Below are 23,202 nucleotides of genomic sequence, written 5' to 3' on the forward strand. Positions count from 1 at the left end.
CTCCTCCTTCTCCTCCTTCTCCTCCTTCTCCTCCTCCTCCTCCTTCTTCTTCCTCTTCCTCTTCCTCCTCCTCCTTCTTCTTCCTCTTCCTCTTCCTCCTCCTCCTCCTCTTCTTCTTCTTCTTTTCTTCTCTCCTCCTCCTTCTTCTTCTTCTTTCTTCTTTACTATTGCTTTCTAGCTTTACCTCACTATAATATGATAATGTGGAGGGGACTATTTAAATTCTTTTATACTTATTTAAGCTGCTTTATCACCTAAGATATGGTCTATTTTGGAAAAAGTTCCATGTGCTGCTCAGAAAAATATATATTCTATGTTGTATGAAACACCCTGGAGATATCTGTTAAGTCCATTTGTTCAATGAGTTGATTTAATTCTGATTTTTTTTACTAACATTTTGTCTGGTAGACCTATCTAACTGTGAGAGTGGGGTGTTGAAGTCCCTTGGTAAGATTGTATTATTATCTGTCATAAAATCCTATTTAATTCACTAAACATCTTATGAATTGTTAATGTGTTTATTTTTTGAGTTCTTCAAATATTTTGAGCATTTTGTTTTGCATTCTTTGCATGTGTCTTCCTCCACTTCAGTGTCCATGAGATCGGCATTTGGGCATTAAGGGTTTTTGCAGGTATCTTGTTGCTTTGTTTCTCATATTTTTATTTTTATTTTGCACTGCAGTTGAAGATCAGTTAGGGCAGAAATACTCAGTCACTACTGTGGAGATTTTTTTCAGTTAGAATCTGTCTCCCTGTGATATGTCTTTGTGTTTGATTATGTTTTAGTGTTTACACCCCTCTTCACCCTATTCAGCATAATATTTGAAGGAATTCTTAGTGTGCAACCTTCTTCTGGGGACTTGATCTCTAGCACCACACAAACAGAAGACAAACTGCAGTGCAGGCACTCCTTGTTTAACGACCAAGTTCCCTTTTGCAACTAGGTTATTAAATGAATTGGTCACTAAATGAGGAATTATAAATAGTATATGCCTTATAATGTTCATAACAAAGAAATGGTCAAAGGAAACATCAAGTTCATAATTTTGCTTCTATCTACATAATTCTCACATGGAATGCTGTAATGTAAAACTGTAGTACTCTACTGTATAGTATAATCAAAAATTACAGTGGTGTAATTGTATAAACAAGGTGTACTATACTCAAAAAGACATTGAAATTCTATAGAAAGATGTATAGAACTGTAGAAAAAAAAGACAGGTCATGAGTCAGAGCAGAGGGTCATAAGTCTGAGCAGTACTCTTTGGTTGCAAATCTAAACAGTCATTACAAGGTCATTAAACAAGGAATATCTGTATAGCCACAAAGACAAACCACATATTGACATATGGTAAATATGTACTAAATGCAACAATTATACTACCATTAACAGTATAAAATAATTCAGCAATAATAACAGTCATCTAAATATCTAAAAATTAATGAAACTTAATACTAATAAAAACAGAGGGAGTGGGGAAGGAATAGACAAAGTAAAATTTGAAAAAGAAAGTAAAGGAAGATGAAGAGGAGGAGAGAAAAATGAGATAGAGAATCCAATGAAGGAATAAAAGAAAGTTAATAGAACTGGGTAAAAGTAACTGAAAACAAACAAGAAAAAGAAAAGAAAAATAAGAAAAAAGAATAAAACAAAGGGCAAAAGGTAGAGAACAAATTTAAAGAAACTCCAAAACAAACAAAGAAAAAGAGAAATGAGCCAAAAAATTTCTCTGTGTATTTGTGTGAGTGCTTGTTTCTAGGGCTGCAGAATTAGAATCTACCAGATCTGGAGGAGGGAAAGTTAGTCACAGCTAGGTCCTGTTTTGTTTCTACAACTTTGTTTTGTATGCATGCTGAGTCTTGCCTTGTCTTTCCTTCTGGACAGGATCAGTCAGTGGTGTGGCGAGGCATCTGCACTAGGGCTCTTAGTATTTGTGCCTCTCTGTGCATTCCAAGTCACTGCTATCACATCCTTATGCCCTGTGAGCTTGTTTGAGACCCACCTTGGTCCAGAGGACCATGTGTCTCCCAGTCACTGTGGTAGGGTGACATCAGAAACCCTGAAGTGTAGTTGTTCTGTGACTCTGATTCCCAAAGTAGCTCAGTCTTAAAAACTAACTCCTTCCCCAAATGGCTCCTGATTAATCACTCTCAAATATGGCAGTTGCTGCAGTGGATTTCTTTAACTCTGGCCTGCCATGCATAATATGTAAAATTTTATACTTTATTTGCAATTTATGATAACTGTGGGCTTTTCTTGGGGCTAGCACTACCAACCTTGCTACTGTTTCTTCCTGGAGCTGCCAACCCTCTCTGGACATAACTTGTGTTTGCAAAGACTGGTCCTTCTCCCCAGCAGCTGGAGTTGACATTCCAGAGAATGTCGAGGAGACTACTGAGGCTGAAGAAGACTGAAGAGAGAGTATTATAGGAAATAAGCTCAAAGAAGTGAGAATAGAGGAAGAGATTTTAGTGTGTATTTGAATGTGTATATTCTATATCTCACTGGGTTAAGTGGAAATTGAAGGCTGTGCTGTTAAATATGGTGACATTGCACTTAAATGTGATTTTATTTATCTGAAAATAAATCACAAGTAAGCAAGATATATTTTTAAATTTAAAATGCTATGATCAAATCTGTAATAATAAAAGATACCTGAATTAGAATTGACTTAGAAGAAATTATTAATCATCAAATACCAACTTTCATTTTATAGATGATTCAGCTGTGATATAGAAAGGACTAGTAATGTAATAATATAACCATGACTAGCATTCTGTGTCATGCACTGTACTGAGTGCTTTACACATTTAACCCTCACAGCAGCCCTGTGGCAGTAGGTATTAACATCCTCATGTTAAAGACTAGAACACTCAACTAGGCATGGCAGCACATGCTTCAAATTCCAACAGTTTGGAAGGCTGAAGCAGGAGAATTGCAAGTTCAAGCCCAGCCCACTGGACATACTAGTGATTTAGCAAAGTCCTCTCTTGAAAAAACAATACAAAACAAAACAAAACAAAACAAAACAAGGCTAGAGATGTAGCTAATTGCAAAGGCCCTGGGTTAAATCCTCAGTATTTTTTTTTTAAACACTAGGACACTCAGGCCAACAGACACTAAGAAATAAACAATAGAGATGTTCAAAAGCAGCACAATCTTCTCTCCACTAAGTGACTGCTTTTAGGAGAGGCTTTCTGAAGAGTAATACTTTACTTTTAGTTATGAAAAACTTCTAGTATCTGGGCTGTATGAATTTCAGGACAAGGTCTTCTGTTTTTCTTTTGCTTAACTGCAACACCCAGGCTATTGATCACTATGTTCTAGTACTGAGGAATATGTGTTCCAAGTTGATAGTTGGAGATTTTGGGTCTTATGCCACAAACCGACTTGGTCTTTGATCCGTATGCTCTGATCCCTCCCATCATCAAGCCCTGAATTGTGCAGCAAGGTAAAGTGCTAATTTTTCTTCCTGAGCTGTTCCTGCTGCCACAGCCATATCTTCAGGTCCCCAGTTTCTCTGGCAGAGCCAACACTGAAAGATTGCTTGAATTTTGGTCAAGGTCAACTTCACTGTTTTTTATTTGACTTAAATTATTTTGCCATGTTGGTCTAGGAATGCTTCCAAGTCACACTACACAGAGATTATGGAGAATAAGTCTATCAGTAAAGAGGTTTTTTTCTTTGAAGAGTTATGAACTGGTGGAGAAACTAGGAGGAAAGACAGAGCACATATAACCATACTGTTCTGCCAGAGATTTGTCCTTGTTTTTATTCCTTTCCCCAGGGACAGCATTTTAAAGAATATTCAGAAGGAAGACATAAAGGGCCAATATCTTGGAGAAGAAAAAGACATGTTATCTGAGTAGAGTAACCTGGACCACTGTTTGCAAATGATATAAAAATCATCATGAAATGCTGAAACCAAGGAATATCAGGCTATAGTACTCCAAAATTTTCTTTGCATTTTTGCCATGGCTTTGTTTTGTTTTCCTTGAGGGAGAAGGCCATTATTCACACAGCCCGAAGGATTTCAGTGAGTTGTTCTTTCTCTGTCTGCACCTAGCTAAATAATCTCTGGCGCTATAAAGCTTGGGTAATACTTGGATTTGTTGATTGGTAGGGTGGAGGTGACTGTGTCCAAAGAATACATTTTACCATTTTTCAGAAAGTTAAATAAGCAGAAGTTTCCAAAAACTGGAGAATCTCAAAAATTTGAAAACAGACTTGACAAAATCACTCTAGAAATAGATACCATGGAAATAATGGGAGAGGTAAATGAAAATATAAATGAAAAGTTGTAGTATTTGAAACAATAGCAAAAATGGGAAACAATGTTAATGTATAGGAGGGAAAAATGTTTTTAAAATAAATTATGGTTCATATATTTAATAGGATATCAGCCCTGAAAAATGAATGTAGAGATATATTTGCGTGGATGAAAAAAGTTTCACAGTATATTTTAAGGGACAAAACAGAATATATCTCTATCTCTATTTCTCTATCTCTTTATCTGTCTCTGTCTCTGTCTCTATCTATCTCTGTCTCATCTCTATCTGTATCTATCTATTCTTTGGACAATCATTACCTAATTTTTGTTTCTGATTATCTATACTTTTAACTTTTTCCACTAAAAACTTAGATTTAAAAATGTTTTGTCAGCATGAAACAAATACTTGGAACTGTCTCTCATGAGATTTCTTTATCTCCTTTTAAACAAGTAAAATGTATTTGTATGTACAGAAAGAATCTTGTATCATAGTATTTAAATAAAGGAAAGACTTTTACAAATGAAAGTCAGTTGTATTACTTCTCTGCTTCAAGCCCTCCAAAAACTCCACTTATTACTCTGAATAAAAGCCCATAGATTGGCTGGGTGCAATGGGTTCACACCTGTAATCACAGAACTTTTTGAGCCCAGCATGGGCAATTTAGCAATTGAGGGAGATATTGTTAAAAAAAAGAGAGAGAAGGTGATGTAGCTCAGTATAAAGTCCCTGGGTTTAAACCTTAGTACTGGAAAACAAAAGAAAAAGAAAGGAAGTGGGGGAGAGGATCTTTAAAATGACACATGAAGTCCAACTTGTGCTGACCCTTTATACCTTTATAATGTCTGACTTCATCTCTATTACTTTCCTCCATCTCAGTCTTTGTAACCACACTGGCCTCCTTGCTGTCTCTAAAACTCTCTGCAACCTCAAAACTGCAAAGGTGAAAGACTTAGCTCTGAGAAGAAAGCCATAGAGCACCGTGTTCTAGAATGGCAGTGGCCTAGAGAATTTGTTCCTCAGAATTGGATTCAGAGTGCCCAGCAGTGCAGGCACTCAACCCCTATGGCCAAGAAAGGAGAAAGCTTGGCTACTGCTCCAGGAGGCAGCAGACCTTGGCTTCATCCATGTGGCACTGGTTTTAAGTGCATGCAGAATGCAAGAGTTCTGACATTAAGAAGGCTTCCACTTAGATTTCAGAAGGCCTGGGTGGCAAGGCAGTGTGCCTCTGAGAAGGCAGTGTGTGAAGCTTTGAGTGTGAAGCAAAAAGTGCAGGGGAGACCTCAAAGTTTGGAAAAGCAAGACATGTGGATTGTCTGAGGAAAGCTGCAAGGAGAGGGGCAGAGTGAGCCCAAGAGAGAAGCCATAGGAGTTACAACCACCAGAAGTGCCACAGAGGTGGAGCCGCACAAGAACTTTGGAGCTCACAATGTGCCACAAGTTGCTTCAGATGCTGGATGTGGAAATACAGGACTTCATGTTTGCCCTGCTGGATGTTGGACTTGCTTTGGTCCCAGTGCTTTGTATCCTTCTATTTGTACCTTTTGGAATGGTAGTGCTTATTTTGTGCCATTGAATGTTGGAAGTGTTTAACTTTTTATTTGTATGGGGACTTGCAGCTGAGAGTTTGCCTTACATCTGGGAAGAGACTTGGTACTTGGACTTTGCAGCAATGCTGAAACTGTTAGGACTTTGGCAGCTCTTGCAGATGGACTAAATACTGTTTGTATAAAGGGATGTGCATGAGTCTTTGGGGGAACCAGGGATGGAATGTTATGGTTTGTGTCTGCATGTTCCCCCAAACCCTCATACACTCATGGGGTGGGATTCTAGAGTTTATGATTGATTCATGGTCCAATGTTGGAATCATAGATGCGAGTGCTGTACCCACCCTGGGGTGAATAGTTTGCATACAATGTAAGGGAGGGAAAGAGGCTGCTTGCCTCTGCTCCTCCCTTTTACTCTTGTTGTTTTTTTTGCTGTGTTCCACCACTATGAACTGTTGCCCTCTGCCATGTGCCACTCTGCCTTGGAGCCAGCCAAGTATGGACTGAAACTTCCATGAACTGTAAGCTAAATAAACCTTTTCTTCCTTAATTTTGGGTGTCAGATATTTTATCTCAGCAATGAGAGAAATGTAACCAAGACACCCAGTTTCTGTATTGCTGACACCATCTCTTTCAAATCCTTGTTCAAATATCTTCTAAAGAGGCCTGGACTTAGCACAGTATTTAAACTTGCATTGACCTGGTTCTTAGGACTCCTGTTTGCCTTGCTCTGACCTGGTTTCTTCCCCCCCCCCACTGCACCACATAGTACTACTTAAATGGCAGATATAATGGTGAGGGTATTAGTCCATTTTCTGTTGTTACAAACACAAGTTATGAAGAGAAGAGGACTATGTGGCTTATGGTTCTGGAGGTGCAAGTTCAAGGGGCCTCATCTGAGGACAGGCTTTTTACTTTCAAGGCAGCCTGGGGCAGCATATGGCAAACACAGGAGCACATGTGGTTCCTCTGTGGTCCCCCTCTCTAAAGCCACCAGTATTCAATCATGGGGCTCCATTCTAATGAATTTATCTAATCTTAATTACTCTCCAAAGGCCTCACCTTTAAATACCATAGTTAGATTAAGTTCCACTCTCATACTATCTCACAATGGGTATTAAATATCAACCCCTGGCATTCAACACATTTGGGGACACTCAAGCAATATCCAAACCATAGCAGTGATTGCTGTATTAAAAACATTCCAAATTCCATGTGTTATATGTTTGACAATAAAGATGTTGATGAAATATTTTGGTCAATATTTATGTTAAGCTTGTATGAAGGCATAAGAATAATGGAAACACTGTTTTATTATATTACTAGCTGTTCAGAGTGATGAAGAAGGGTGAAAAATCTATTCAAAAGGGAAGAAAAAATAAATGTAGAAAAGCAAAATAAAGTAAAAGCACAACATTCTAATAATCCAAGTATGTATGCTTTCAGTAAAAATAAATTTGCTAAATTCTCCACATAGAACAAACATTGACAGATTGGATAACACACACATACACACACACATACACACCACACCATACACACATTGAGGATATAGGGAAACGAAAAGGTTGAAATAAAATGGTAGGAAAAGACAGACATAGATAGGAAATGAAAGCTGGTATGGCCATATTACTATTGCAGAAAATAGATTTTAAGGCTAAGAAAGGTGAAGAAGATCAGTACATGGTTAATTGGAAAAGATTTACAATTCCTAGAATAAATGCACTTAAAAACATAACTTCAAGTATATAAGAATAATTAGTAGAACTGCCAATAGGAATCGATATATTTACTATATATCACCATTTCTCAAATTATTAAATATTAATTCAGAATTTTAATAAACCTTTCAGTAACTTATAAATTTCTTTTTTTTTTTTTTTTTTTTTTTTTGTACTGGGAATCGAACTCATGACCTCAGGCTTGCCAGGCAAGCGCTTATGCCACTGAGCTACACACCTGGTCCTGTTTTGTTTTTTTGAGACAGGGTCTTGCTATGCAGTTCAGGCTTGCCTTGAGCTCACTTTATAGCCCAGGCTGATTTCAAACTTGCAACAATTCTCCTGCCTCAGCCTCCCAAGTGCTGGATTACAGGTGTGCACCACCACACCTGGCAGTAATTTATAGATTAAGCCAATGAAATAGTAAAGTTATAGAAGGTTTAAATGACATAATTAACAAGCTAAACTAATAGGTATATACACAAACCAAAGCCCCACAGTTGGTGGAGATACATTCTTCTCTAACTCATGGATTATTTATAAGAATGGACTATATTCTGGACCATAGAGGAAGAATTGAAAGAATCATCATCCCATAGATCATGTTTTGTTTTCTTTCTCAAGATCATTATGTTAGAAATCAATGACAATAAAGTAAATCTATGTTTTGATTTGTTTTTGACAGTACTGAGGATTAAAACGAGGGCTTTGCACATGTTATGGAAGCACTCTACCACTGAGCTACTTCTCCAGCCTTTTTTTCTTGTATGTATGTATTTATATAGGATCTCACAAAGTTGCCTAGTATGGCCTTAAACTTGTGATCCACCTGTTTTAATCTGGAGAGTTACTGGGATTACAGGCATGTGCCACCTTACCCAGCTTGAACAAAATGTATTAAAGTTCTGTGGAGTGCTTGAGTGTCTATGTGCCACCCAAGATGAACCTATTCTCTGGGAAAACAAAAACACAAGGTTCTGCAGCCCAGCCTGACTGACTGCATGGGCACTGTGTACAGTGGAGCAAAATCTGTTGATAAGAAGATTTCCTAGTTGGCTCCTGAGCTAGTGAAGTACAAGGATCAAATAAATAAGATGAAAGAGGTACCTACAAAGAACATGGTCAAGCAGAAACTGTGTGCTTTAAAGCAAAAGTGCATGTGTGAGGAGCAGCAGGACCACCTCACCCAATAGCTCTTTAACATGGAACAAGCCCATCTAGTCCTTGAAAGATACCAAAACCATGGTGGATGCTATGAAACTGGGAATAAAGGAAATGAAGGGTACAAGCAAATGAAAATTGATCAGATTGGGGATTTATAAGACCAACAAGAGGATATAATGGAAGATGCAAATGAAATTCAAGAAGTGCAGAGTCACAGTTATGGCACTCCAGGATTCAGTGAAGTTGACCTAGAAACAGAGTTGGATGCAATGGGTGATAAGCTTCTGGCTAATGAAGGTACTTCTTACTTGAGGCTGTATCTGCACCTAGAATACCCCAAGTTGTTCTCACTGACACTAAAAACAAAGATGGAGTCCTAGTGGATGGATTTAGATGGCCACAGATCCCTGCTTCATAGGCTAGCATGACTGAGGTAAATCATGTAAAATAAACATATTCTGGGGTTAGGAAATATTTCCAAATTTGCCACAAGAAGTTCAGATTTATTTCCCTTTTTTTGAAGGGAAGGTTAATTACATTGCCCTTTCTCCTTTTCTTTTCTTTTTTCTTCTTTTCTTTTCTTCCTTCCTTTCCCTTCCTTTCCCTTCCTTTCCCTTCCTTTCCCTTCCTTTCCCTTCCTTTCCCTTCCCTTCCCTTCCCTTCCCATTCTTTTCCCTGCTGAGAAACTCATTGCTTTGGAGAAGATTTTTTGTACTAAAATTTGATTTTTTTCTTTTATAAAAGACTAGCTTAAAAGAATCCTTGGCTTTGTATGACTTTTTTCATTCATTAATAATTGAAATAAAACCAAGAAAATGAGGATCTTTAATAAGTTCTATGACAGTATAACTCTACAGTCTCAGTATGACCTTGATAAATTGATAATATAAAGATGAGACTTTTGAAATTGTTCATACTTCAAAAATGCTTTCTATTGTAGTATTATTGTTAGTTTAATGATTGCCCTTTGATAGGATTTGTGGTGTTTTGTGAACAACTTGTGACTATGTTCTGCATTGGAATGAAATTTTCACTACTGTATGGTGAATGGATATTTTATTTTATTTTATTCTATTTTTTTGGAACAAGGAATTGAACTCAGGACCTCATGCTCACCAGGCAGACATCGTGCCACTGAGCTATATCCCCAGCCCCATGAGTGAATATTTTAATTCTATGTGATAAAAAATAAGTATTTCTTAGTATTTAATTCAGAGGACATTTATTTATACTCAATAAATATTTTTTAAAAGGAAAAAAGTTCTGTAGTTCATCGGTCAAAGATGAAATCATATTGATAGTGAGAAAATTTTGATTCAGAGTAATGGACAAGTTATGGTGTAGTTATGTAGGTGAGGTGATGATTTATTAATTAGTTTAATTTAATTATCATACTATGTTCAAATATATCAATATATCATACTGTACCCCACAAATATATACAACTATTATTTGTTAATTAAAATCAGTAAAAGAGAACTTGTGGGAAACTTATAGTTTTAAATACTTGTACTACAAAAAAAAAAAATTTAAAATTTATCGGTGCTCTCAGCACTCTAGGAGGCTGAGGAAGGAGAACCACAAGTTTGAGCCCAGCCTGAGTAGCCTGGTAACTTGGTGAGGCTGTCTCAAAATAAAAAATAAAAACGGCTGAGGATGTAGTTCAATGAGAATATTCTCAGTTAAAACTCCAGCATTAATACACACACACACACACACACACACACACACACACACACACACCTATTTTGGTCTCTTTAGACATCTGAAAAAGCATAGTAGAATAAACAGAATTAAAAGGAGTAATAGTGTAACGACATGGTGGTGTATTCTTGTAATCTGAGCACTTGGGAGGCTGAGGTAGGAGGATTGCTAAAAGTTTGAGTTAAGTCTAGGTTACATAGTGAGTTCAGGATAAGAGAAAAATTCAAACAACTTTATGCCAAAAATTTTATAAACAAAGTGCACAAATTCATCGAAAAATGTTTCCCCCATTTGACTTAAGATAAATTAAAAAAACCCTGAATTGTCCTATAACCATTAAGTTGAATTGGGAGTTTATTTTTTCACAAGGGAAATACTAGGTCAAGGTTTTTCAGCTGAGTCCCAGAAAACATACAGGAAAGACGTATCAGCCTTAAAAAATTTATTTCAAATACTCTCTAATTGATTATATAGGGATAATATAATCTTAATATTAGAATCAAGCAAACAATAGGAAAAGGAAAATTGCAAACAAGTTTCACTCATGAAAATAGATACAAAAATTCTAAACAGCTCTTGTAAATCCAGCAGTGTATAAAAAAAGTGTAGTTCTAAGTTGAGTCTATCCCATAAGTACAAATATTATTCAGTATTATATTTAAATATCCTTCAGCATATAACAGATTAAAATATTAACCCATGGGGCTGGGGATTTAGCTCAGCGGCACAGCACCTGCCTGGCAAGCGCAAGGTCATGAGTTCGATTCTTAGCACTGGAAAAAAAAAACAAAAACAAAAACAAAACAACAACAAAAATTAACCCGTAAATGAAAAAGTTAAGAAATAGACATATTAAAATTAATATTGCCATATGAGAAGATACCTTAAACAAAGTTAAATACAAGAATCAACTTGAGAGAAGACATTTGCAATATATATAACTGACCAAAAATATAAATTCCTTTAAAAATTAGTAAGAAAAAAGCCTGCAACCCAGCATAAAAATGGGCTAATGGCATGACCAGGCATTGCATTGGGGAGAAAACAGAAATGACTGGAGAATTATGAAGAGATATGCAACCCCACTACTAAATAGGGAGATGAGGTACAATGATTTTATACCAGTGATAGCAACAGAAAGAAAATGTATGATATTATAGAGGGTTATTGAAGATACAGATAATACACAAACTCTTATACATGATGAAATTGGTACAAAACCTTTGGAAATTTGGAATTATCTAATATGTTGAAGATGTATTAATCTTACCACCCTGCAATAACACTTTCATTTTCATATGTTGGAGAAATTTTGTTCCTGTGAACTAAGTGGCATATACAAAAATATTTATAGCTATAGAGGTGGGGAAAGGGAAGGGGATTAAAAAAAGAAAAGAGCTGTGTTTTGTACATGTACCCATTCCCCAAGATGACTGTTAAATGCATGTGTTGCAAATATATCTTAATAAAAGATTGAAAAGAAAAAATTCACAGTTACGTTGTTTATGATACCCCCACGGAGGAGTAAGTCAAATGTTCAGTGGCAGGAGATTAGACAAACACATCATGGGAAATTCATGCTGTGGAATTCTGTCCTGCAGTGGACAATGAATGGCTTCCACCTAAGTCACATCAGTACCAATGCCTCTCACAAACAAAACATGGAGTGAAAAAACAAGCTATAGAAGACCAAGAGCAAAATTAACCAAATATTTTTAAAGTAATAAACTTGTGTGCTGAAATGTCATGAAAATCCAAGTAGTGATAAAACTCAGTTCAAGACTGATGGACAAAAGGGAAGTGGGGCAGTTACCAGGCATACAACTCCAGGGTACCAGCGCATTGTAATCTACATGAATGATATAACGATGATCCCTGGAACTGGAAAACAGTGGTCCTCAAAGAGAGGAGTGCAGGGTATTATTCAACATTAATGGTAGTGTTTAGGTTCTTAAACTGAGTGGTTGGTGATGTATGTCCTTTTGTATGTAAAAGAATTAAATAGAAGAAGTGTACAAATCTTGCAGATAGAGAATGTGAGTTCTTATTCCAGCTCCACTTCTAATATAAAACTATGTCATCTTTGGCAAGTCACTTAGCCTCACTAAGCCTTATTTTTTTCTCATTTTAATAAATGGTTACAACAAATCCAGCCTTACCTATTTTATAGGCTTGTGTGAGGATCAAGTGTACTTGAATGCATTTTGTACATTATTAATGAAATGAGATATTCACATGCAACACAGTTTTCCTGCATATGAACTCAAAGGTTTATCTCTCCAGACTAGTGTTCAAAATCCACGTGATGAAAGGACAGAATAATCGATTTAATCATACAATCCTTGCTCTGCCAGTTACAGTGCTCTGTGTAGCTATTAGCCAAAGACTGTCTAAAGCTGTTAGCTGCGAGGCATAGCTGGCCTTGGAGGTAGAATTGGCCTTGGAGTTATAAAAATTGATTCTGAATCCTGGCTTTGTCATTTACTGACTCTCAGATGTTGGCAGTTTGCTTCCCACCTCTGCTCTTCAATTTCTTTATCTATAAAATGGTGGCTTTATTGCCAAGGAGGAATGAAACTATTTTCTTAAAAGACAGTGGGGCTCTCCTTCGTTTTTGTGTCCACATTGGCTTCATGGGAAGCTGCAGCAGCCCATTTCCTTACCCAGGCTGTTCAAGCAAGTAGTGAAGTTTCCTTATGAGGAGTAGCACATGCAACCTGATTGCTTTCTTCTGTGTTGGCAGCACATCCACAGATAATGGCCTGTTCTGCTTTTTAATTTTTGACTTGCTTGTGGACCATTTGTGAGGCAGGCAACACATGCTTCTCCTATGAGAAATTGCTACCTTCCCTCTGCTCCTTCCATACCTCATGCTCCTGGGTCAGTAGTAAATAATCTAACCAAGGTACTTGCTAGTATATTTGACTGCAGTTACATACCATAATGCTCCATAAGGCAATGATGGAAAGTGGACAAATTGAATTAGGTTTAAGGATTAGGATTAGTAGTTTGCATTATTATGATGACTAAAATCTAGAGATAATTTTTTTTAAATTAAGCTTCTTATTTTGAAATAATTATAGATTCACATATAATTGTAGGAAATAGTGCAGAGATTTTGTGTATCCCTTTTACTCAATTACCCCTGATGGTTTCATCTCTCGAGACTGTATGTGGCAGTGTCACAGACAACACAGGGATCTTATTCAGGTTTACCTGTTCTAGCATGTGTATGCATGCTTAGTTCTGTGCCCTTTATTATCATACATATAGGTATGAGTAAATACACCAGAGGAAAGATTAAAAATATTTGCATCACCATGATCTCTTGTGTTGTCCTTTGTAACAACTTCCTCCCATTCTTACATTTGACAACCATGGAATTATTCTCCACTTGTACAATTCCATCAATTCAAGAGTGTTATATAAATTGAAACATACAACATTTGTAACTGTCTTGGTTAATTTTCTTTCATTGTTGAGATAAAATACCCAATGCCCAAAATGAAGGAAGGAAAGGTTTATTTAGTTCACAGTTTGTGGAGGTTTCAGTCCATACTCAGCTGACTCCAAGGCAGAGTAGCACATGGCAGAAGGCAACAGTTCATGGTGGTAGAAGACAGCAAAGGCAACAACAGCAAAAGTGGAGGAGCAGTGGCAAGCAGCCTCTTTCCTTTCCTTACATTGTGTGCAAACTACCTGCCCCAGGGCGAGTGTAGCACTTACATCCATGATTCCAACATTGGACCATGAATCAATCATAAACTCTAAAAGCCCACCTCATGACAGCATGTGGCTTTCGGGGGACACCCAGACACAAACCACAGCAGTAAATTTTGGGAATTCATTTTTAAATTTCAGCACAATTCCTTGGAGATTCATCCATTGCTGCACGCATCAATAGTTCATGCCTCTTTATTGTTGAGTAGGATTCCATGATATGAAAGTGCCATAGTTTGTTTGAACATCAACATTCATCTATTGAAAGACACCTGGGTGGTTTCCAGTCTTTGGATATTATGAAGAAACTTCTGTAAATACATACGCTTTATTATTATTTTTTTTTTTTGATGAACATAAGGACTTTTTTTGGGTTAAATGCCCAAGAGTGCAGTTGCTGGTTTTTATGTAGTTGGATGTCTAGTTTGTAAGAAACTGCCCAACTGTTTTCCAGTGAGCCTGTACTGTTCCACATTCCCACCAGCAGTGTGTGATCCAGTTTCTATGCATCCTTGAGAACTCCAGATGCTGTCACTATTTTATTTCTTAGATTCTCATAGTTGGGTAGTACTATCTTCTTGTGGCATTAATTTGAATTTTCTCTAGTGCCTAATTGATGCTGAGTGTATTTGCCCATCCTTTTGAAACATCTGCATAGCCTCTTGGATGAAATGCCTTTTCATGTCTTTTACCCATTTTCTAAGTGATTTTTTAAAATGAATTTTGAGAGTTCTTTATTCTAAGTACTAGTTTTTTTAGTTGTGTGGTTTATAAACACTCTCTACCAGAATGTACCTTGCCTTCATTCATTTTACACACAGTGTTTTGCAGCACTAAAGTTTAGTTTTGATGAGGCCCAATTTTTATTAATTTTTTGCTTAAGGATTATGCTTTTGGTGTCAAATCCTTCTCTTCTCCTGGCCTTAGATCACAAAGATTTTCCTTTATTTTTCTAATTTTTTTTATACTTTTAGGTTTACAGTAATTCCATTCTGAATTAATTTTTGTATATGGTATCAGGCCATGTCTAAGTTTACTTTCCTGCCTATGTAGATGAGCAACTGCTCTAGCATCACTGATTCTTTTCTACTCCTCTTTCAAAATCAGCTGGGTATATTTGTGTTGGTCTATTTCTGATTTCTCTATTCTGTTCCATTCAGTTATGTGTCTATACTTTTGCCACAACCACACTATTTTCATTATCATACCTAAAAACATTAATGTTAATATCAGGTAGAGTTGTTCTTCTCACTTTATTTTTCTTTCTCAAGATGGTTTTAGATAGTGTAGGTGCTGTGCCTTTCAATATAAATTTTATAATAAACTTTGTTAGGTGTACAGAAAACTTTGCTGGGATGCTGAGAGGATTTGAACTATACCTCTGGGTCAGTTTGGGAGAAGTGACATCTTTACTGAGTCTCTGACTCCATGAATATGGTTTATCACTCCATTTACTGAGGTCTTCTTTGCTTTCTTACAACTAATTGTAACCATATTAAACAAATTCTAGAGCTCATAGAACCTTACACTGGTTACAATCAGAATATAATAGTACATCTTTTGGGCAACTTCATCACATTTTGGGATAAAGTACAAACCTAAGCATATCTTTTGGAATTCATGGAATTGATGGATTCATTTTATCAATTCATGGAGTTGATAAAAGCAGTTAGTAAACTCTTTCCATGTTTGCGATATATGGGCACATGGTAGTGGTGACCAATAGCAGTTATGATAGTGGAAGTACAGTAGTTTTTAAAATTTCTTTTCTTATTTATTTTTTTGTTCATTGACTTATATGAACTGTGCAGCCAGCAGTGAATGTCTGAAGGAGCACAATGTAGGCACTGTGATCACTGGCAATGATCCTATGTTTCCTGCCTCATTTTCTTTCCAGAGACAAACTCTCATCCTATATTGGCCAGTTTCCTGCTATATATTCCCATATATATTCCCACAGTCCTACAGGGATTGTGAACCACATGAAGATATCAATATACTTCCAGCCCCTAGCACATGGCTTGGCACATAGTGGACATTTATTATGTATTTTTAAGTATCCAGCAAGTCACTCTATTTTGGGATTTATTCTTGGTCTTTTATCTGTTTTACATGCTGGGTTAGACCTTGTTGAGTTCCTAGTGCAATTAAAAACCACCTTTATCACTTACTGCCTAGAGCTTTATACTCTCCAGGTAGATACCCTACTTCTTGACACTTTCACTAGACTTACTGTAACTGTTCTCTTAAGTCTCTTCTTAGAGTTACACCATTGTACTCTTTCACACTTGTCTTAGTTACTTTTTCTTGTTGAGACAAAATGCTTGACACCCAAAATTAAGGAAGGAAAGGTTTATTTAGCTCACAGTTTGTGGAGGTTTCCATCCAGCTGGCTCCGTGGCAGAGTGGCACATAGCAGAGGGCAATAGTTCATGGCTGTGGAAAGCAGCAAAAGCAACAGGAGCATAAAGGAGGAGCAGCAGGAAGAGCAAGCCTCTTTCACTCCCTTACATTGTATGCAAGCTACCTGCCCCAGGCGGGTGTAGCTCTCACATTCATAATCCCAGCATTGGACCATGGATCAATCAAAAACTCTAGAAGCCCACTCCATGACTGCATGAGGCTTTGGGGGGACATCCAGACACAAACCATAATAACACTGTAGAGAATATCTTTCTTCACTTTGTCTATGAGCCATCTTTTTCTTTCAAGATTGGTCTCCCTCTCAAGTAACAAGATCATTGTAGCGGGGCTTTCATGGGTAGCACTGGAACCAGACTGGCTAATGTGAAAATCTCATTTTTTAAAGAAATGATGTTTTATGTAAGAATGGGCACATCGTCAAAGCAGGGGCACTCTGAGCCCATTTGGGGTTTTTATATGGATCCTGGGGGAGAAAGCATCACCTTTTAAAATCTGAAATTATAAACTGACTTTCAGCAAATACAGATTGCCTCCTCCAAGTCTGTCACTGTGTGTGACTCTCAGTAACAATGTGCCAGGAGCTTCCCAAGGCCACATGCGTTGCCATAGGGTGAGGAGAGAACCTACCTAAGAATGAAGTGAATGCAGGGAAAGAAAACCCCAAGGGATAAAAAGGGATGGCAATCCTTGTGACCCCAGTTGAGCACCTTGATTGAGATGAGCTCATGCTCATGCTGGACCTCCAACTCATTAAAAGCCATACAATTAACATTTTCAGTTTTTATTGCTGAGGTGTCATATGCCAAATCCTAATCATTTAAAAATTGCAATCTTTAGTTCTATATGACAGCACTTACTTTTATTTCTGTTGTACAGAGTCACTTGAATATGCCAGTGATCTTTGAAATAAAATATACCTCAAACTAAACTCACTATCATAATTTACCAGACTACAAATTTCATTAGATCAGGGATTTTGTCTTGCTCATGTTACATCCTAGTGCTAAGAACATTTTTGGCACATAGTGGGAACTACTAAAATATTGTAGAACAATGATTTAAATCCATCCCAGCACTTGGAGGCTGATGCAGGAGAATCACTGAGTTCAAGGACAGCGTGTGCTACATAGTGAGTTCAAGGCCAACCTGAACTACATAGTGAGACCCTGTCTCAAAAAACCAAAAGAAAATCCTTTAGAACTCTCAGATTATTATATATTTCCATTTATCTTTGATAAATGCTTTTAATTTTAGTTCAAATGAATGTTAGAATATAATGGCTTGAGGATGAGTATATCAGAATCACCCAGGAAACTTTGTTAGTTGGAAACACGCTTGTTAGAGTTATAAATGTCTTTTAAAAAATAAATTTAATAATATTTTACATGAAAAAACTCACAAGTTTTACAAATCTGTTAGATCAATTCATAAAGAGTTGTATAAACCTCCTAGAAATTTCTTAACTTTGTTAATGTTCTAGTTATTTTTTTCCATAAACTTAATTCACTCAAAGGCTTAGTGGCAAAAAATAATGAGTAGGTTATTATATTTCATGGCTTTGGGAATTCAGGCAGGGCTTGGCTGGGTGATTCTCCTCTTCTATGCATTATTGACATTGGCTACTTGGTGGTATTTATCTGACTGCTGAGCTAGTTGGGTGTACTTGTTTGTATGGTATACAAAATGGATAAAGAAGAAAAGCCATTCTTTTCCTCTAAAAGACAGTTATTTTCAGTAATATGTAAGAGGAAACTAATAAAAATATCCACAAAAGATATAAAGACAATGAAACTTTTTCATATTTAACTTTGTACAGTATGTATATACTCAAACCAGTTTTATTTTAAAAAGAGAAATGGATACTACAGTACAAAGAAAAACACACACCTACTATTTAGTAGTTTTGGTATGTAACCCACTTAATTTAACTTTGATCCTTTTTGTTATAGTCCTATATAATATTATAGCTAATCATCCAGAAGTTTTAGTGAATTAACTTTCTAATTAGTAACTCATAAATAAATTTTAGGAAAGCTGAAAATTCTGCAAAAGATATAATTTAAAGAACTACTACATTGTATCACTAATATAATATTTTATTTTCTTGATTTATTCTTTAGATTTAAAATAATTAGAGTAGAGCAAGTTTTAACTTTTAGAAATATTCAAATTCAGCAAACTATTTCAGGTGTTAATGAAAACCTACACTTACAAACATTAATATATACTTTGCCAGTTGCTCCTTATGTTTCTGTTTTAGATTTTAAATACAAATAAAAACTCCAGGTGGTGTGTAGAAGAATAGAGTTGAAGGAACTGGAGATCTCTCTTTTTGTCTTTGCAACTGCTACACATCATTGTTCACTTGAATCTACCATTTCAGTGCAGGAATGTGTAGTTCTAGGAGGCTTGAAGAATGAACATTCAACAACTGCCTGCTGTGTTCATGAAGAAAGCTTGAAATGAACATGCACTGCTGAAGCTAGATGTATTAGAGGCTGACTGTATAACTGGAAGTTCTCTGAATTAACTTCTACATAGAATATAATATGTATCATATAATAATTAACAAAAATGTGCTGATCTCAAGTATATATGCATATTATTAAAACTCAACAATAACTATAACAATTATTCAGAACTTAGCTCAATAAAAATTTTTTTTAGGCAGTAATACTTTACCCCTGACATTGTTTAAAATTGCTAGCTCATGGTGATAATGAAAAACAGACCAACTTTTAAATTTAAACTTTAAATTATCTATATACAATCAAGTTCTTTACTGAAAAAACCTGGGACAGATGAGTACACTACAGCTTTGCAGAGTCCACGATGTTTGTGGCCTTCATGGATGTGGCTGAAAAGCTGTGCTCAGTTGAGACTGTCAATTGGAGCACATGCTTCTGGCCCCACCAGCTTAGCAGCCACAGATTAGTTATACCTCTCACTTGGCACTGTAGGTTCCCAAAGAGGGCATCCTCAAAGATTCAGGCATAAGCTACAAGTTTCTTAAACCCAACCCTAGAAGTCAAACTATTATATCCATATATTCTACTGGTCAAACAAGTCACTGTGGCCAGTCCAGATTAAAGTTGGAAGAAAATTATAGCTTTCACTTTCAGTAGCAAATCATTTTCAGGTATTTAATCTTCCAAGATTAATGTACACTCTTATCCAGGGGGTATACCTCTTGTCTTTCCATTAATTTTTCTCTCTCTTTGCCTCTCTTATAAGTATCCCAGTGTGCTGGGTTTTCCTCTGTCATGCCTTTGGAATTTATGAATTTATTATTGTGACTTCTGGATCTCTGACTTTACTCCTTTCCTGTTTCTTTTATTTATTTCTCCAAGGGCCATTTCAGGTAGTCAGCAACACAACATAGTGTAGGCACACAGGGGCTGGAGCCACAGTGCTTTGATCCAAAAGACAGGCATTTAGCTTCTCTGTGCCTTTGTGTTCCCATCTGTGAAGTGAGGATGATAATGATATATCTATCTTATCCAGCTGCGTAACATTTATATAGCTTATAATGTATAAAGCAGTTAGTACAATGTCCATGACATGGCACGTCCTTAACAAATAGCTACTATTACCATATGTTGTAATGTGGAGTTAAATACAAGTAACTCTGAAAACACAGATGTAAGTGCAAGTAGTTTATTCTAGAGATAATCCCAGTAAACACTAGTAAGGAAGTGAGGCTGTGAAACAGGGAAGGCAAGACGTCCACTAAAAGGTAAATTACCACCTTGGAAAAGTAGAGCTTAATCTCACTGGAGAACATGTCACAGCATTCTCACCCAACAAAGGAACAGGGAATTATGTACAAACTCTCAGCATCCATGGATAAGAACTCCCTCCAGGGTGAGTTAATTCCCTGATACTGCTTTTTTGTTGTGTGAAAAGTCTTCAGGCAGAGATTTGGTGCCAGCACTTGGAGATCAGCCCTTTGGGTAGAGAAATGGTAAGGCCTGAGGGGACTAGAAGTAGAGATGGCTTCAACAGCTGAATGGTATTGTTTACTGCCTACACCTATACGTAGAATTTCTATTATGGACTTACCACTCTGAAAATTGGCCAAACATGGCTTGGAGAAGGAAGGAAGTAGTAGAGTAAGTAAAAGTAAGAGATGAGTGAGTGATGTTACCAATGATAATTGGCTCACATGTCCACATGGATCATTATTGGATATTGAGGGCCTCTCATCACCTGGAGTCTCTGTATTTAGACAATGTATCCTATGCTATTTTCTTTTATTATTCTTCCATTTAGCAAGGCTGAGCTATTTACTTTAGCACACACAAATCTTGATTATTTCCAGTTTAAATGTAGAGTGACGGTATCATACATGCTGTAAAGTAGGAGAATTACTTCTCAGCATACAGAGAAGCAGAGCGAAACCAAACCAAACAAGTTTGCAAACACACGAAGTGTAAATTTTCCTAAAATGAATTAATACATATTGAGCCAGGTATTGTAACTTACACACTTACACTTTAAAATCTAATGTGAGTTTTTAAAAAGTCACTCAAGACTACTGATCAGTTATTGTACGATTGGAACCTTGTTTAGATTCTCAGGGGTCCTTTCTGAAAGCCATACAACCAAGGCAGGAAGCCCTTGGAAAACAGTCCTGAGGGAAGGGCACTGTGTTTGGCTTGTATTCCTCTGGGTTGGGTTTGGATATGACCTGTGACCCATAGACAGAAAGGATTTAGTGGTGGGCTGGTTTTCAAGGGAGGCCACCAACTCCTACTAGAGTTATTACGATTGAGCACCACTAGGAATATTTTTGAAGTGGTGTACTCAATAAAAAGTAAAAACCAGAAGAACTCATAGGAATAAAGCACTGCAAATCATTTCCATTTATTTATGCAGGTATGACCACTGTGCTGGCAGAGGCTTTATTTTTTCAGTTTGGAACCAATCTCTTGAAACCGGAGCTATCCTCATCAGTTGTTCAATCAGTGAGTTTTTGTTAAGTGGCCGAAGAATATATTACTGGACATGGGAAGTGTTATGAAAACCCAAAACCTGGTCTGAAGTAGATTTTTAGTTTTACAAGACAAACTAATATATAATCAAAATAGATGTATAGTTATAAATGTAGTCATTACTGATGCATACTTATGGAGTGGAATGAGAACTGAGCTACTGGGTCGAAGAAAGTAGGGATATGGGAAAAAACCTCCATAGACAGACTCCCTGACCTCAACTCCTCTCTCCTGATTTTTCTCATGTAGACTCCAGGAGCCTGTTACTACAGATTGATGAACAGCCTCAAAGTACTTTGCACAGAAGGATGCTGGTCAAGTGCAGACTAATGCTATTCAACAGAACTTTCTGTAATAATGGAAATATTTGGTGAAATCTCAAAGCACAGCCATTTGCTTGAGATGTGGCTAGTGCAGTAGTGGAACTGAATTCTTTAATTAAATTTAAATACATGCATACAGTTGGTGGCTATAATGCTGAACAGCACAGGTTTAAGACAATGCTTTGTTTCTGAGAATTAACCACCTCCTGAACAGTGGGAACTGGAGGAATAGCAAGAAAGACTGGAGGAGGTGATGTGGGGTCCAGGGAGTGAAAGAAAACTCAAAGCCTATTTATGGAATGAAACCTCATGTATTATTCAGGGTCCAGTCAGGAGACACAAACCATACCACTTACTTATTTCTATTTATTGAGTCAAAATGGCATGATTTCAAACTAGCTCTTTTAAAGTGAATAATTCAATGTCCTTCACAATACATTCCCAAGAGTACACTCACAATAGTGTGCAACCTCCTGTATCTAGAACATTTTCATTACCCCAAAGGAAACCCCACACCCCTAAGCAGTTTTTTTCCCACTGACTTCTCTCTCCAACCCCTGGAAATCATTAACCAACATTATCATGGATAATGATAGACTGCTGAGGCGCTATGAAGTGACCCGCAGACAGGAAGGACCCTCTCTGCTCTCTGTCCTGAAGCCTCTCCCTATTGTCTCCTGTTCAGTATAGGCAATTCCTATTCTGGATATTTCATATAAATGGAACCTTTTCTGTTTGTCACTGCATAGCAGCACTATTCACAATAGCCAATAGGCAGAAAAAGTTCAAATGTCTAATGAGCAGACACATATATATGAATATTATCTAGATATAAAAATGCTGTCCTGATACGCATTGCAAAATAGATTTAATACACTGAGTCCTTAGCTTGACGTAAAGTTGTTAACTAGATAACTGAGACTGGAAACAGAGGTACCACAGAGGTGGCAACTGGGATAAGGGATTGGAATTGTTTTGTGGGTGGTGATGCTCAGCTGATGCTGGAGCTTTGAGGGCTGCTTGATGCTGGCTCTGACAGTGCTAGAAAAACTACAAACTGGGTTCAACTACTGCTACAGTCAGGAACAACTGAAGGATTGCAGAGATGCTATGAAGTGACCTGCAGACAGGAAGGACCCTCTCTGCTCTATGCCCTGAAGCCTCTCCCTACTGTCTCCTGGTCAGAAATCCTGGCAAAGCTGACTGTGTTTTGTAGAGGTTCAGCCCCAGTCTCAAACAATTCATAGTGTAAAGGGGTCATCTGGAGCCAAGTAATGGTCATTTATTTTTTATTTTTTTATTTTTATTTTTTATTTTAAAGATAAAAGGAGGGAAA

The 23,202-nt window shown here is 37.0% G+C and overlaps 1 pseudogene; it reads left to right on the plus strand.

The window, feature by feature from the left end:
• Positions 1–9,119, plus strand: part of LOC102016500 — a 37,760-nt pseudogene extending 28,641 nt beyond the window's left edge.
• The last annotated feature ends 14,083 nt before the right edge of the window (positions 9,120–23,202 follow it).

Source organism: Chinchilla lanigera, unplaced genomic scaffold, assembly GCF_000276665.1.
Source record: "Chinchilla lanigera isolate Chin_1 unplaced genomic scaffold, ChiLan1.0 scaffold00027, whole genome shotgun sequence".
NCBI classification, from domain to species: Eukaryota; Metazoa; Chordata; class Mammalia; order Rodentia; family Chinchillidae; genus Chinchilla; species Chinchilla lanigera.